This window comes from Diabrotica undecimpunctata, chromosome 7 (genome assembly GCF_040954645.1).
Source record: "Diabrotica undecimpunctata isolate CICGRU chromosome 7, icDiaUnde3, whole genome shotgun sequence".
In the NCBI taxonomy this organism is placed as follows: Eukaryota; Metazoa; Arthropoda; class Insecta; order Coleoptera; family Chrysomelidae; genus Diabrotica; species Diabrotica undecimpunctata.
In genome coordinates, this window is record NC_092809.1 from 153455421 (window position 1) to 153469613 (window position 14193).

The 14193-nt window shown below is 36.5% G+C and overlaps 1 pseudogene; it reads right to left on the reverse strand.

Moving 5' to 3' along the window:
- Positions 1 to 934: 934 nt before the first annotated feature.
- LOC140446686 (uncharacterized) lies at positions 935 to 9505 on the reverse strand (annotated as a pseudogene).
- Between the last annotated feature and the right edge of the window lie 4688 nt (positions 9506 to 14193).

Sequence of the window (14193 nt, forward strand, 5' to 3'; positions counted from 1 at the left end):
GTAGTCAGTATGGGGGCTGCTGTCAGTATGGGGGTGAGTCCATAAGTTGCGTTCCTAGTATCCGAGACGAGATCATGTGGGACCACTCTACTTTCGTTCCACATAACGTCTACAGGTGGTTTTGCAGGTTTTATACGATCAGTCCCAATCTGAATGTGTGCCTGTGAGACGTGCCTGTAGCAGGAGAAAAGTAGTAGAGGAGTAGGCTCCTCGGCGTCAATCTGTCAAACTTAGTTGGTGGTCCGTTATCCCACCAGTGTGCAACTGTTCGGTCAGGGATCACGGGCAGTGGTACTTACAGCAACACAAGTACTGCGGGGAGGATGGAGCCCCACGATATGGCTATTGTGTCACCCTCTTTGGAAACGGACTCAATGCAAGGGCATTGGTTCTGTCAAAATAGGATAGACTTCCTCTGGGATGTTGTCAATACCCTTTACGCGCCTACTCTACCCAATGAGGCATTTGAAATATGCCTAAAAACGCTGAAATTACACTTTTAAGTTACAACCGATCGCTCGTCACGGGAAATGCTTCTACGAAGACGGTATTGGGTGAAATTTGTAGCCGAATTTTTGTAGCTTTGAAAAACCTATTTATGTAATCGAAGACAAAAAGTTTTAAGCATTTTAGATCGTTTGTAATGTGAAAGTTTAAATTCAGCGTTTTTTAATCATATTTAAAATGACTCACATTTGTTGCCAAAACTCGAAACTGAAATTTCATGCTATATTAGGCTTTAATATTGGAAATTCCATAGTGACCGGTCAATGGAAGTGATACATTTTATTGATCTAAGAGAATCGTAAAAAGTGTCAAAAATCGTTCGACTTTTATTTATTTAACGCCTTTATAGAAACTAACTTCATTTGGGACTAAATACAAAAATTGCGTACTAAACTTCACTTTTTACCTTTAAAACGGGTTATCTCTTTTAGGTAAACAACTCGAAGAAAAATAGATTCATAACTTCCGGTGAAAGTCGTTCTTCTAAATCAGTTAAGATATTGTCTAAAAGGGTAAATAAATAGATCTTCGGAAATATTTTTCGCAAGAGTTAACAGGTTGGTTTTGATGAGAAACTATATGAGGCATCTTTAATTCAATATCTAGTTGTTTAGCTATTTCTTTTACTTCATAGTAAAGTTTGCTAAAAACATATTCAGCATTTGATCTTTTATTTTGAAGAATGCATTTAGTGTCCTCTATGGCCTCAGTAGCCTTCTACTTTTGGTGACTGAAGAAGACGACTAAGTAATACAGTTGTACCTAAAACATCACTAAGACATACTACTGAAATGAGAAATTCAGGGCTCCTAATAGTTTGCATTATTGAAAATACATCAACTGACGTTTTACTGTCCTTTCACGTAGAAATTGTTTCAGGAGCGGTGTATATTTTAATTATTGATTCGCACTGGAACTGAAGATCACCTTCATGCCTTTCAACCCAACGAATTTCACAAATACCTTGGACAGTAGCCCCCAGTTTCTTCTTAAAAACATCATGTCGTTTGGGAGAGGCATTAGCAAAAACTATTACTTTTGTCATAGTTTTTGAAGCATTACGACATGATGTATCTTTTGAGGAGCTTGCCAAGGAATTATTCAAAATATGATTGCTACATGGAATACGCACAGCATGTTTGGCCGATTTTTTTAATTCGTTACCGGCACCTTTCGTTTTGGATGCCATTACTGAGCAACTGTAGACACCAAAACCTATACAAAAATTTAAATCTAAATTAAAATTATTTACGAAATCTCAGTTAAGCGGCGTTCTCCTTCTGAACCGACGTCTTCTCGAATCGAATCGTAGGCGTTAACAAATGTCATGAAATCTTCTCTAATCTCATTTAAATGAAGATATCGCAGAGACATTCTTCTTTACAGCAATAAATGATATCATTTTAAGTAGTTTTACTAATTAATGTAGCATTAGCAGAAGCAGTCTCCAAATGTTTTCGCAGATCATTATCGCCAGCATCTATTCTAAACCGAAGCAATGCCCTAAAATTGCCATCATTTTTTCTGTACCATCGCTGTTTACAATACTTTTAATATTTTTACCATCTCTATGCCCTCTCAAAGAAATATTTTGTTTACCACAAAGAATAACCGTTTTTATTATTGGATTCAAATTCTTCCTATTTTCTTGAATCATTTCAAATCTAAACTTCCTGCTTATAGAGTTGATGGGTTTTTAATTTTCTTTTTTAAGGATTATTTGATTGATATTTATTTTTGTTTGGGGGGGGGGAGGTCATGGGGATCCGCCACTGTTCAAAATCACTGGTCGCTGTAAGCGTTTTTTCTTGAGAGAACGGTTTTTTTTAAGGAAAAAATATTCTAAGAAACATTTTTGTTCAAAATGTTCCCAGCTACACCTTTTATTTAAAACATTTTTTCTACGGCGTACAGATTCTTCTTCTTCTTCTGGTTCCTATCCGTTTCGGATGTTGGAAATCATATTGGCAATCATGACCTTGCTCGCTGCGGCTCGAAACAGCTCCGTTGAGGTTTTCTTAAACCATGTTCTTAAATTCCGCAGCCATGATATTCTCCTTCTACCGGGTCGTCGCTTACATTTGACTTTACCTTGCAATATAGACTGCAGCAGGGAGTAACGGTGCTGATTTCTCATAACGTGTCCCAGATATTGCAATTTTATGCGTTTGATCGTAAACACAATCTCTGGTTCCTTCTTCATTTTTTCTAAAACTTCCTTGTTCGTGATCCTTGCTGTCCATGATATTCTCAGCATTCTTCTATAAAGCCACATCTCAAATGCTTCAAGTTTTTTAATAGTGGTGTCTGTAAGCGTCCATGCCTCCGCCCCGTACAACAACACAGAGAAAACATAGCATCTCAAATGTCTCATTTTTGTATCTAGGGATATGTTGTGACTTTTGAAGATGGCGCTCATTTTGTTAAAGACCGTTCTTGCCTTTCCTATGCGGCACTTTATTTCCTGTACATTGCTCCACTGTTCGTTTATAATAATTCCTAGGTAGCAATACTGTTTTACTCGCTCTATCTGCGTCCCATTAATGTATAGATGAGCCCCATTTATATTCTCCTTGCTGATAATCATTTGTTTCGTTTTGTGGGTATTAATGTTTAGTCCGTACTGTTGACTGTACTCGTTTATTCTGTCCATTAGCCTCTGAAGTCCCTCTAAACTATCTGCTATCACCATGGTGTCGTCGGCATATCTAACATTGTTTAGCCTTTCACCATTTAGAAGGATGCCTTCGTCTATTCCGTAAAGAGCCTCGTTAAAAATTTTCTCTGAGTACATATTAAATATCAACGGCGATAGGATACATCCCTGTCTAACTCCACGTAGTATTTTTATGTGATCTGTTTCTTCTCCGTTAATTTTCATGTATGCGGTCTGATTCCAGTAGAGTTCTGAAATTATTCTGAGGTCTTTGTCATCCAGGTCTGCTTCTTTTAAAATGTTTATCATCTTTTGATGTTGAACTCTGTCAAATGCCTTTTCATAGTCAATCAAGCACGCGTATACGTCGCAGTTAACGTCCCTGCATCTTTGAATCAGTACCTGTACTCCGAAAAGTGCCTCTCTGGTACCCACTGCGTTAATGAAGCCGAACTGTCTGTCCGATATTTGTTCCTCGCACTTCTTATAAATTCTTCCATGGATGAATCTAAAAAACAGTTTCAACATGTGGCTCATTAGGCTGATTGTTCGATATTCTTCGCACTTTTTAGCCCCCTGTTTTTTCGGTATCGCTATGAATTCTGATTCTAGCCATTTATCAGGGATGATTCCTGTATTGTATATTTTATTGAAGACAGCCGTGATCCAATTTATTCCTTCTTCCTCCAAGAGTTTTAAAAATTGTGGCAAACTATTTTGCATATTTTTTGGGGTCCCAAAATGGACATTCTCAGCAAAATTCAACTTATTCGTATGATTTTTAGAAGATCGGTGGCATTTTTGTCTCTGACTTCTCTCTCTTTTGTCTCATTAAAAATAATTTGAAGAGAAACGACAGCCAATATAGAAACTGACAGATTTAAATCTTTGAGAGTTATATACTCATGAATTATTCTAAAAATAACACGTCCCTGGAAGTATAGCAAAAGCAATAAAGGGATACCTTTTCTTTTTTTAACATTTGCAATACTTTGATACTATTAGAATCAATCAAAAGTGGAACAAAGAGAAAGTTTCGACCACTCCTTCTAGGCGGAGGGAGATGAACGATTACTATAAATGTGGCAACACGGCAAGTTTACAACAACCACAAGGTTTGCCGTTCATCGTACGGTCGCATAAACTCGCACAGCTACGTCTAGTTTATATAATTACGTTTGAATCATAGACAAGCCGGCTGATCTGTTGTACAGGACCGGTTTTGGAATGAAACTAGCAGAATATTATTCACAAATATTTCTATAATATTGTAGTAATAATTCTGTAATATAATGTATATTATGTAATTCTGTAATATATTGCCTACATCGTTAAATAAGATGATATTTAAAAGTAATTATTAAATAATTATAATTAACAATATAAATAATTTATATCTACTGTAGACTGTAGTAGAAATCAGTTATTGTATCTATGTAAGTGGTGTCCAATTAAGTCGGCACCATATGAAAAACTTTTTTATTTTTATTTTTATGAAAAGAAGTTATTCTTTATAAAAACATCTGTATGATCTAAAACAACTTCAAGTAGTTTGGGAGCCAACATATAAGAAAATAAGAATGTGAGGGCCGCATCATATGCGACTTATTAATAGTTATTTAACCAACAAGTGAATTAATAAGGGCGATTAACAATTGAGACATTTTAACGCGTGAGCGAAGCGACAAGCGTGTTCGAGATTGTTAATCGCCATTTTAATTCACGAGTTCGTTACAAAACTTTTCCGTCGACCGTACTTTTAAGAAATAAAGATATCTTAGTTTAAATATTTATTTACTTAACGATAAACAACAATTTTTTCAGCTTTCATTGACTTTATTCAAAGTTTCCTTTGTGGTAGTTTTATTATAGTAAACATTAATATTCGAAATGGTACAATTACTGAAATTAAAGGAAGATATTGATAAATGATTATCAGCTGTATAGCATTTTGACAAATTTATATTTAAGTCTTCTTGGACCTCTGTAAATTCTGTGATAGAAGAAGTTAAATTCTGGTGGAGTTAAATTAAACTCTACGTCAATAATATCCATCCTTTGATTTTTCAAATACACAGAATTTTAAACAATAAAGTAAATAATGACATACAATGACAGATAGTACTAACAGCGGCTACTTCATTTTAAATTAATTTTTTAGTGGGAATCATCGAGTTAAATAGGTATATGTTTGGTTGCCTACACCACAGGTCACTGCCAATCACAGAGCGTTTAATTCATTTATGCAAGCAATGTATGTTGTGTTGCCTATAATAAAATCGTTCATTAATAGAAAATCATTCATTATTGGGGGTCATTAATCAATGATTTTGAGGGTGTTAAAATTGATCATAAATAGACGGTCGACGGAAAATGATATATACCTAATGAATAAAACTGGTGTATATGAAGTTATTTAGAGACCGACCGAATGTGATTTTTTTGGCCGAAGCCGATGCCTAAGTTCGGCCTGTAGGATACCTTCGGCCGAAGCCGAAGCCGAAGCCGAAGGTGACTAAAAATATACCTATTCCTATTATATGTTAATAATTTAAATAATGTGCATTATATTTTTATTACCTGAGATGTGATAAACAAAAATATGAAATTATGAGATGAGATAAAAAAGTCAAACATTTATACATTATTTGGTAATAGAAGCGATAATAAAAATAAATAACAATAAAAAGTATTAAAGTCGAAACATTGATAATTTCATAGTCGATGGTCGACGTTTTGCCATTTAGGTATCTAGTCAAAACACCAGGAATCATGAGTTTTAACAAATACAATAAAATTATTATTATCAGAATTTTACTACGTGAGAAATATTCAAATGATGATCTTTGAGACATCTTGGCCTATTGTTAAAATTTATATCCTACCTACTACCTGACCTGAAAGTTTGTAAAACGTTTTAGTTAAGGGTATAAAATAGGGTGTAAATACCATTCAAATTATCAAAGACTCGCCGAAGCATATTGTTCAGAGATTATTTCATTTCTATCGTATAGTATGCTGACAGAGCATTTTATTATTCCACCTTCGGCGAAACCTTCGGCTTTGTTTTGGCCGAAGCCGAATTTTGGCCGAAGGTTTAAATATTGGCCGAAGATGGCCGAAGCCAATGCCGAAGCCGTTTAATCGGTCGGTCTCTAAAGTTATTCTTTATAAAAACATCTGTATGATCTAAAACAGAGCTGTCCAACTTCAAGTAGTTTGAGAGCCAACAGATAAGAAAATAAGAATGTGAGGGCCGCATCATATGCGACTTGGTAAATGATATATAATGAATAAAACTGGTGTATATTTGGATATTATATTCTTTAAGGTCTTCCCTTGTAACGATTATTTTGCCTACCACATAGGGTATTACTATAAGAGGTTGAAAAGTGGGGACAGAAATTACGGGGCTGGAGATAGGGTAAGAAAAACAAACCGGAACGTTTGCGAACAGCTACTCAGGGTTATTCTGAATGTTCATAAACTTTTGAAAAAAAATTTTTTCTGGCCCACGCCTTGGTTGGTACAAGAGTTTGATTTTTGATGACACCATAGCAGCTGCTGGTGAGGAGCAGGAAGTAATGAGCGACTGTCTCTACGATGAGCGCTGTGAGTTCCATATTTAAAAAACATATTTGTTTGTTGCATTAACTACCTATTATGACAATGTTTGTCACTTAAGTTAGACCCATTTTATTATTTTAAAAAAATAGAAATTCATTCAGAAAACCATTTTTCCTTTACGTTATTGCTTTTTTACTTTATTTACATGCAAATCGTCGTATGTCTACAACATTTTACATGCAAAACGACTTATTTCCACTTAGTTCATGCAAAAGGTCTTATTGCCAAAACAAAATCAATTTTTAAAATTTTTTTTTGGCTACCCTAACTGAAATTAGTGTTTTAATCTCATATTTGGAATCAATATGTTCTTATCAATGGCATAAAATTGATAAGAACTGATTATCCTTTTTCAGAGCAAAGCTACAAGTTTTTTGCCCTCTTTGAAAAATTATTTATTTGTGGCTTAAGACTGTTTGCATTTTACCTCGTCATCTATCATTAGCAATATTCATTTTACATTTCCTCATCATCTAGTTGCTTTATGAATGAACTAAGTATTTCACTGCGATATTTTGCACAGAGTGTACCTGCATGGCAACGTAAGACTCCAAATAGGGGTTGTTGCTGACCCTGAGACAATGCCTCTGAATGAGAAGGGGTATTTGTTAAAAACTTTAACATCACACCATCCTTTTAACAAAAATGTAACACACAATAAATTTAGTACCATATTAAGGGTTTTTATCCAAATATTGAGTGCCTTGACTTATGTACACCTGGTAATACACTGATGATGAACTTTATAGCCTAAAAACGTTTTGTGATGTAGCCCAAAAGAGTATTTTTAATTATGTATATAATTTTTATAAACTTTTGTGATTCCTCCACGGTGATTAGACCGGTGCTCATGTATGGGTGTGAAACGTGGACCCTGACCAAAGAAACTGAAAGAAAACTTAGGTGTTTTGAGAGGAATCCTCAGAAGAATCTTTGGGCCTTTGAGGTCAAGCAGCTGTATAGAGCGAGCGATATTGTCCAAGAGATTAAATCCCAACGTCTAAGATGGCCATGTCCATAGACTCCCTAATAACCGCCTTGCCAAGTTAATATGGCAGGAAGCCCCCACAGGAAGAATGCCCTTAGGACGTCCACGAATGCGATGGAGAGACCCAACTGACCCACTGACCCAACTATTATGGACGACCGTTCAAGATGGAAGCCAGTTGTGCAGTCAGCCAAAACCCACACCGGGTTGTAGTGCTACGAGAAGAAGAAGAAGAAGAAGATTTCTCCTGTTTTTATACACAGTATACAGCCAAGTACAGGAATTTCATTTTCCTTGTGGAATTTATTAAAATAATTAACACACTTCCTTATTGCCTATGCCGGCCCTGGCTGGAAGTGCTGTTTATTTTCTCGTTAGCATTTGGGAATATTTCGCGTGATCTAAACTTTGAGTCGACTTGATGTATTTTAAGTGTAAACAAATCACCCAACTAATTTCATATTCAACATAAATATTCAAAAGTTTAAAGTGCGACAGTGACCAACAAGTCAGCAGCCTGTCGACCTTCCTGATAAAATACTTGGAGCGTTTTATCTCTTTTCACGCCAGGCCGACCAACCGTGTTGGAGAAAGAGAAAATGTTATCAAGTTTTAAGTACACCGCATGCATTTGCGATAAATGTGTTATGTAAACAGTTTTTATCTGTGGAATTTTCTTTTGTTTATTAGTTGTACAAAGATAAATCCATCTTTAAGGATATGTAAATTTTATAATTCTATTGTATTAAGTATTCATAATAGAAGGTGCTGATATTAAAAATAATAAAGCACTGTCAAATAAACTATTGGTTTAATTACGTGATAAAATAATTAGTTTGGACTTGATTTTTTAACCTGGGAGAACTGGCCCTCAAAAATGTATCGATAATGCGTCGCAAATATTCATTCACGCATATACATTACAGTATTATATTTTTGATCTCAACAGTATTTTTTGAGATAAGCAAAAAAAAAGAGAATTTAGAGTTGAAGCAGGAAGCATTTTTTTTAAATTGAATTTTCCTAGTTTTCCACAACTTTTCCAAGGTTTTCGTTTTCACGACCTACCGTTATGCCTTTTTGCAGGTTCCTTTTGGTGAAAACTAACAAACTTTCAAGTGGCATTAAGGAGAAAATTAAGGACACTGACCTATTAGCATTACATAGACCTTATGCCAAAAAAAAATAGAATCAGTACTCCTCTATCGATTAGTAAAATGGCATAAGGGAGAATTTTTTTATAAAAGAAGATTTTCTTTACAAAAAAAATTCAATTTTCATTCCAAATTTCATCAGGAACCGCCACAGTTTTCACATTTTCTCTCCTAGATTTAACCTTTCAGTACTCCTAAATGTATAAGGGATAAAATCGTGGTTGAACTTCGTCCTAAATTTGACGCTCTATATTCCAAAAGAAGGTAAAGTAAAATAAAATTCAATGAAATAATTAAATAATTTATATCACAGAGTATTTTTGGAAGTTTTTCATTACTTAGGTATTGAGTAACGTCCTTCAGGGACTGTGGAATGACCTCGACGTGATGAAAGGCCGAGTAATCGGTCTTTATCTTTACTAATGTGAGAGGAGCACGACCGACGAAAGTAAGAACAGTCCAATAGCGTCCAGTGTCTAATTGCTGCGCCTTTCACCCCAAAAAACCTTCCTCTGATTGTACAAATCCTCGACAATAATTGAAGACCCTCAGGTCCTCACCGTCACCTTCCATGTCTGCTAAATCACAGTCACCAAATGGTCCACGACCGAGATATCCAAAGATATATCAGACCTGAACTCTGAGTACAATCAGAAAGCATCACCCACTCCTTATCCATCCTTTACCCTTTCCATCTCCCCACGGTGTTGAGTAAGCAGCTACACTGAGGAACACCAGGTAGTATAGGTTGCTGTCACTGCTACCGAAGAAATTAAGAAGAGTACACCTCGATAAAAATCCGAAATCCTGGCTCGTGAGCCACCGTGACCAGAGGATGAATGACTGCGCGGAAAGCAATCGCAAACGGTACCCTCGTGATACCTGGCAAACTTCCGGCGTAATAAATGCCTTAGCTGCATAAGGGTGCACTGTCCAACTGCACCTCTGTTCTTCACGACGAGTAAGAACACATATGGATGCGAAATAACCGACAAGTTTTAATAAAACATAACAAAAGAAAAACGATGACGACTTATACGATGACAAAAAGTGAAAACATCTTAAAGAACTTGGAGAATCTGAGACCTTGTAAAGGAGAGACTCCATAGGCTGATCACCTACGAGGACTGATAGTAAGGGAGAGAATGGGAGAATCAGCCAAAAGTTAGAGACGGAGGTGAAAAAGAGAAAGAATATGGACGACTCAGTGGAGGCTAAGGCCGTAGAAGAGAAAAGAGAAGACGAAGAACTAGGCGCGATAAGAAAGACGGAAGCAGAGGTCCTAAAGAAATCGAAGGCATGACAAAAGAGTGAAAATTAAAGTTGAAAGTAAGACTGCGATAACGGCCCTGCACAATATATCAAAGGCACTTCAGACGAAAATGAAAAACTACGAAGAAAAAACTATGAAGATCCCCATAATAGAAATAGTCGAGAAAATGAACATGAGTGTCCATGCATAAAGAGAAAATCTAGACAAGGATATAAAAAGGGGGAAAAAGAATGGAGGGGGAGTAGTTGCTTGCTTATAGAGAGAAATGAGTGAAGGAGAACATAAGAAGTACGTGGACGGAGAATGTCCGGAGCACGGCTTTAAAAGAACAAAAGCAGCAGAGAGACGCAAAGAAATTGTCCCAGCAGGAAACAAAGATGTGATAATTACGCTGGATAAATAAGGGAAAAGTGAACTAGCAGACAACTGCATCACAGAATGGACAAAAAGTCATTCAGGACTGTAACAACTAGCCAGAGAAGAATGCAGAGATCGTAAAAACTATGCCCTAAATTGGTTTACCTCTGAAATGAGGAGAAGAATTAACCAAAAAAAGTATATATGCCGCTTATATTATCCCGATCAAGCAAAGAAGCTCAAAGAGCTTGATAAGTGGCATGGATTTAGTAGAGGCCATAAAGGAGATAGAGAACAAGGGAAAGAGGAAGCAACATCTTTACTGCGTAGTAGGAGAAAACACAGCGTGGGTGGAACTAAGAAAGGCGCTAGATTACAGCCTGCAGAATATTGAAGTGGCATATATACTGGTAGATCCAAGCTTCAGAAAAAGGACAGAAAGAGGAAATATTAACATCAAACTACGCAAAAAGTTATAAATTGGGCGGACATTGTAAAAGAGGTCAGACGGAAAGTGGACGTTGAAAGCAGCAGGGTTGACTTCAAAAAGATAAGAAAGACAGCACAAGGAGATCTACGTTTGGAGCTGATAGGACCCAGGGACAAAATCACTGAACTGTCGATGCAGATCACGTCGAAAATGAGTCTGGATGCCAACTCGAAAGTTCAGGAAAGGCTGGTACTAATACACAGAGAAAGGTGCGGCAGAGAAAAGTCACAGTCCTTGATAGGACTGGTGAGCTGTAAGGTAATAGCACTCAGATATGGACCGATACGTTGTTACTCGTTTTTGCACTTCGGACATACCAGGAAAAAATGTAAAGAAAGGACCTTAAGGGACAAAAGTATTAACTACTGGAAGGAAGGGCACATCGTTAGGGAGTGCAACAGTACGCCACATTGCGTAATCTGCAGCGAGGATCACAGGACAGACTCGGAAAATTGTCCTGAGTTCAGGATGCTCGTAGCTGAAAGAGACTCTAAGGAAGGAGTGCAAGTGGGCCGGTAGGAGATTTCTTAGGCCTTTACATTCATCTCTACTAGGGATGAATTTAATGGTTTGATCCTAGTGCAGGTGAATTTAGGGATGTGTAGGGCTCAGGATCAGAGGACAGGAATTAAAAGCGGACCTGTTGGTTGTGTGTCCGAGCCAAATAAAAAGATTACGGTCCAAGGAGGCTGGATCACGGACAGAAGGCTATATATAATATTTAAGTTACATGTTTTGTGTTATATGTTGGTCTATTATATTGGTATATTATTGATCTGATAACAGTTTTGTAGACCCTGATTTTCGATCTCCAGGGTGTGTTTCGGAGGTGAACACATGGGCGAGTCTAATATAAGCTTGGTTTCCCTTTATTATTCTTCCTTGAATTTCTGGTTTTTCTGTTCCAGTCAAGCTTAATGCCGAGTTTTTTTGTCTGTTGAATATTTATTTCTATCCCCGTCTCTTTTACCCCTGATTTTAGTTGTGAATACATTTCTGCCCCCTCTTTCGTTGTGCGAGACATATTGCTGATGCCATCGGCTTGGGCAACAATCTGTATTGATTTGTTTGTTGGTAGATTAACTCTTCCTATATTCAACTGTCTTATCACATATTCTAGAGACAAGTTGAATAGTGTTGGTACCAGCCGTCTCCTTGCTTTAATCCTTTGACTATTGAAAAGTTCTCATTAAGCTAATTTTGTATTCTGATAGTTGGTGTTGACACTTAAGTTCTCTAGTTAACCAGAAGGGTGATTTTTGAAATACCGATTATTGCTAGATTGCTAACATATTATAATTATTAATGTCGTTAATATATTATTTATACTTTTAGTCATATATGTACCAAATGTCCAGAATCTTACCTAAAATAGCTACTTACTAGAAAGTTATCTTTGTGGAAAATATAAGTAGCAAATGTCAATGTTAAAGATTTGAGATTATCATCGAATTTATTAGAATGAAAACCATTTGTAGTGTTGTTTATGTATATTTCTTTACTTTAATTTTTTGGATGTTTTATTTCTGGATGTGCAATGGAGACACTTTTAAAGTACAGAACACTCAACTTGTCTCAAAGGATATAGAATATACCCTAAACAACAAGAACTAAAGTTGGGTTTCTTTCCACTCGTTTCATTTTAACTTATTTTGCCAAGTAAGCTCTGACCGAATTCCCCCACAAAACATGCAAGATGGAGTGTTGAGATATGCAGACGAGTGAATCTCATGATAAAATCTAAGGACGGTAAATCCTACAAAATTGAAACCCCAACACAAATAAAGAAGTTGTTGATAGTTATAATGTAAAACCATTTAAGTGAAATGGGTAAGTAGTTAAAAGGGTGGCAGTTCAGTTTATCTGGATTCGATAATTTGCCGAGATAGTTGGCAATATATGTCACAATAATAATAGTAGAAGATAGAGAACATTGTAACCCGATTGAGGCATTCACTGTTGGCAGATTATGTAAGGTGCTGATGATTTATGAGACAAAAGAGGTTAGTCTTTGTATGTGGGTATATTTTATTTTATAACCTGATGATGGAACAGATGTTCCGAAAACGTTCGTGCTTGTAATGTTGCCCTTTTAAGGGTTTTTATAAAATAAAATATACCCACATACAAAGACTAACCTCTTTTGTTATACGTGGTATACAGCCAGCTACAGGAATTATTTTCCTTGTGGATTTATGAGACAGTTTTATAGGATACGATCAGTAATTTCTAAGTAATTAATAAAAATAACGAAATTAACATCACATCAAGAGATTTTAATTCGACAGCTGTAAAAGAAACATAAGGTTACGTAGTCGGACAAAAGAGTATTCGCCAGATAAACAATTCGCCAGTAGATATGAATACAGTAATGAAAACGCAAAGTTGGCACCCAGGAGACTTTAAACATGGAAGTTACCTCTATGGATTGTCTCAAAGTGACTAGTCTGTACAGGGTAAATGCACATCATCGATGCCATACTTCTTTGCAAACTTGTATTAAAATAAACGTCACTTCTTACTACTTAGCCTAATCCATCTTTTGTGTTGAGGGTAGCTTAAGTACTAATGCCCACTAACGACCCTGCCTGGCTTCCTTCTGTCAGTGGTTCTCAAACATAAATAATATTTGCTACAACATACTTGGGTTAAATTAAAATAAAATAGAAATTAAAAAATGCCTTTTATTTATGTCACACAAGCTTCTTCTTCTTATGGTGCCGTGCACCTATAGTGCGTTGGCGAATTATCTTAAGGTCAGACGTCTGTCTTTTGCGGCATGCAAAAGTTCGCCAGTGTTAGTTACGCCTGTCCAGTTCTTTATATTTCGCAGCCACGAAATTTGTTTGCGACCTACTCCTCTCTTGCCCTCAATCTTTCCTTGGATAATTAGTTGAGGGATTGCGTATTTTTCCCCTCTCAGGATATGGCCCAGGTATCCAATCTTTCGTGCCTTGATCAAGCTGAGCAATTCTCTCTCAGTATTTGCTCTTCTTAGGACTTCCTCGTTTCTCACCCTATCTGTCCATGGTATGCGGAACATTCTTCGCAAGGTCCACATTTCGAAGGCTTCCAACTTGTAAATGGAAGATATTTTCAACGTCCATGTCTCCATGCCGTATAACAATATGGACCATACAT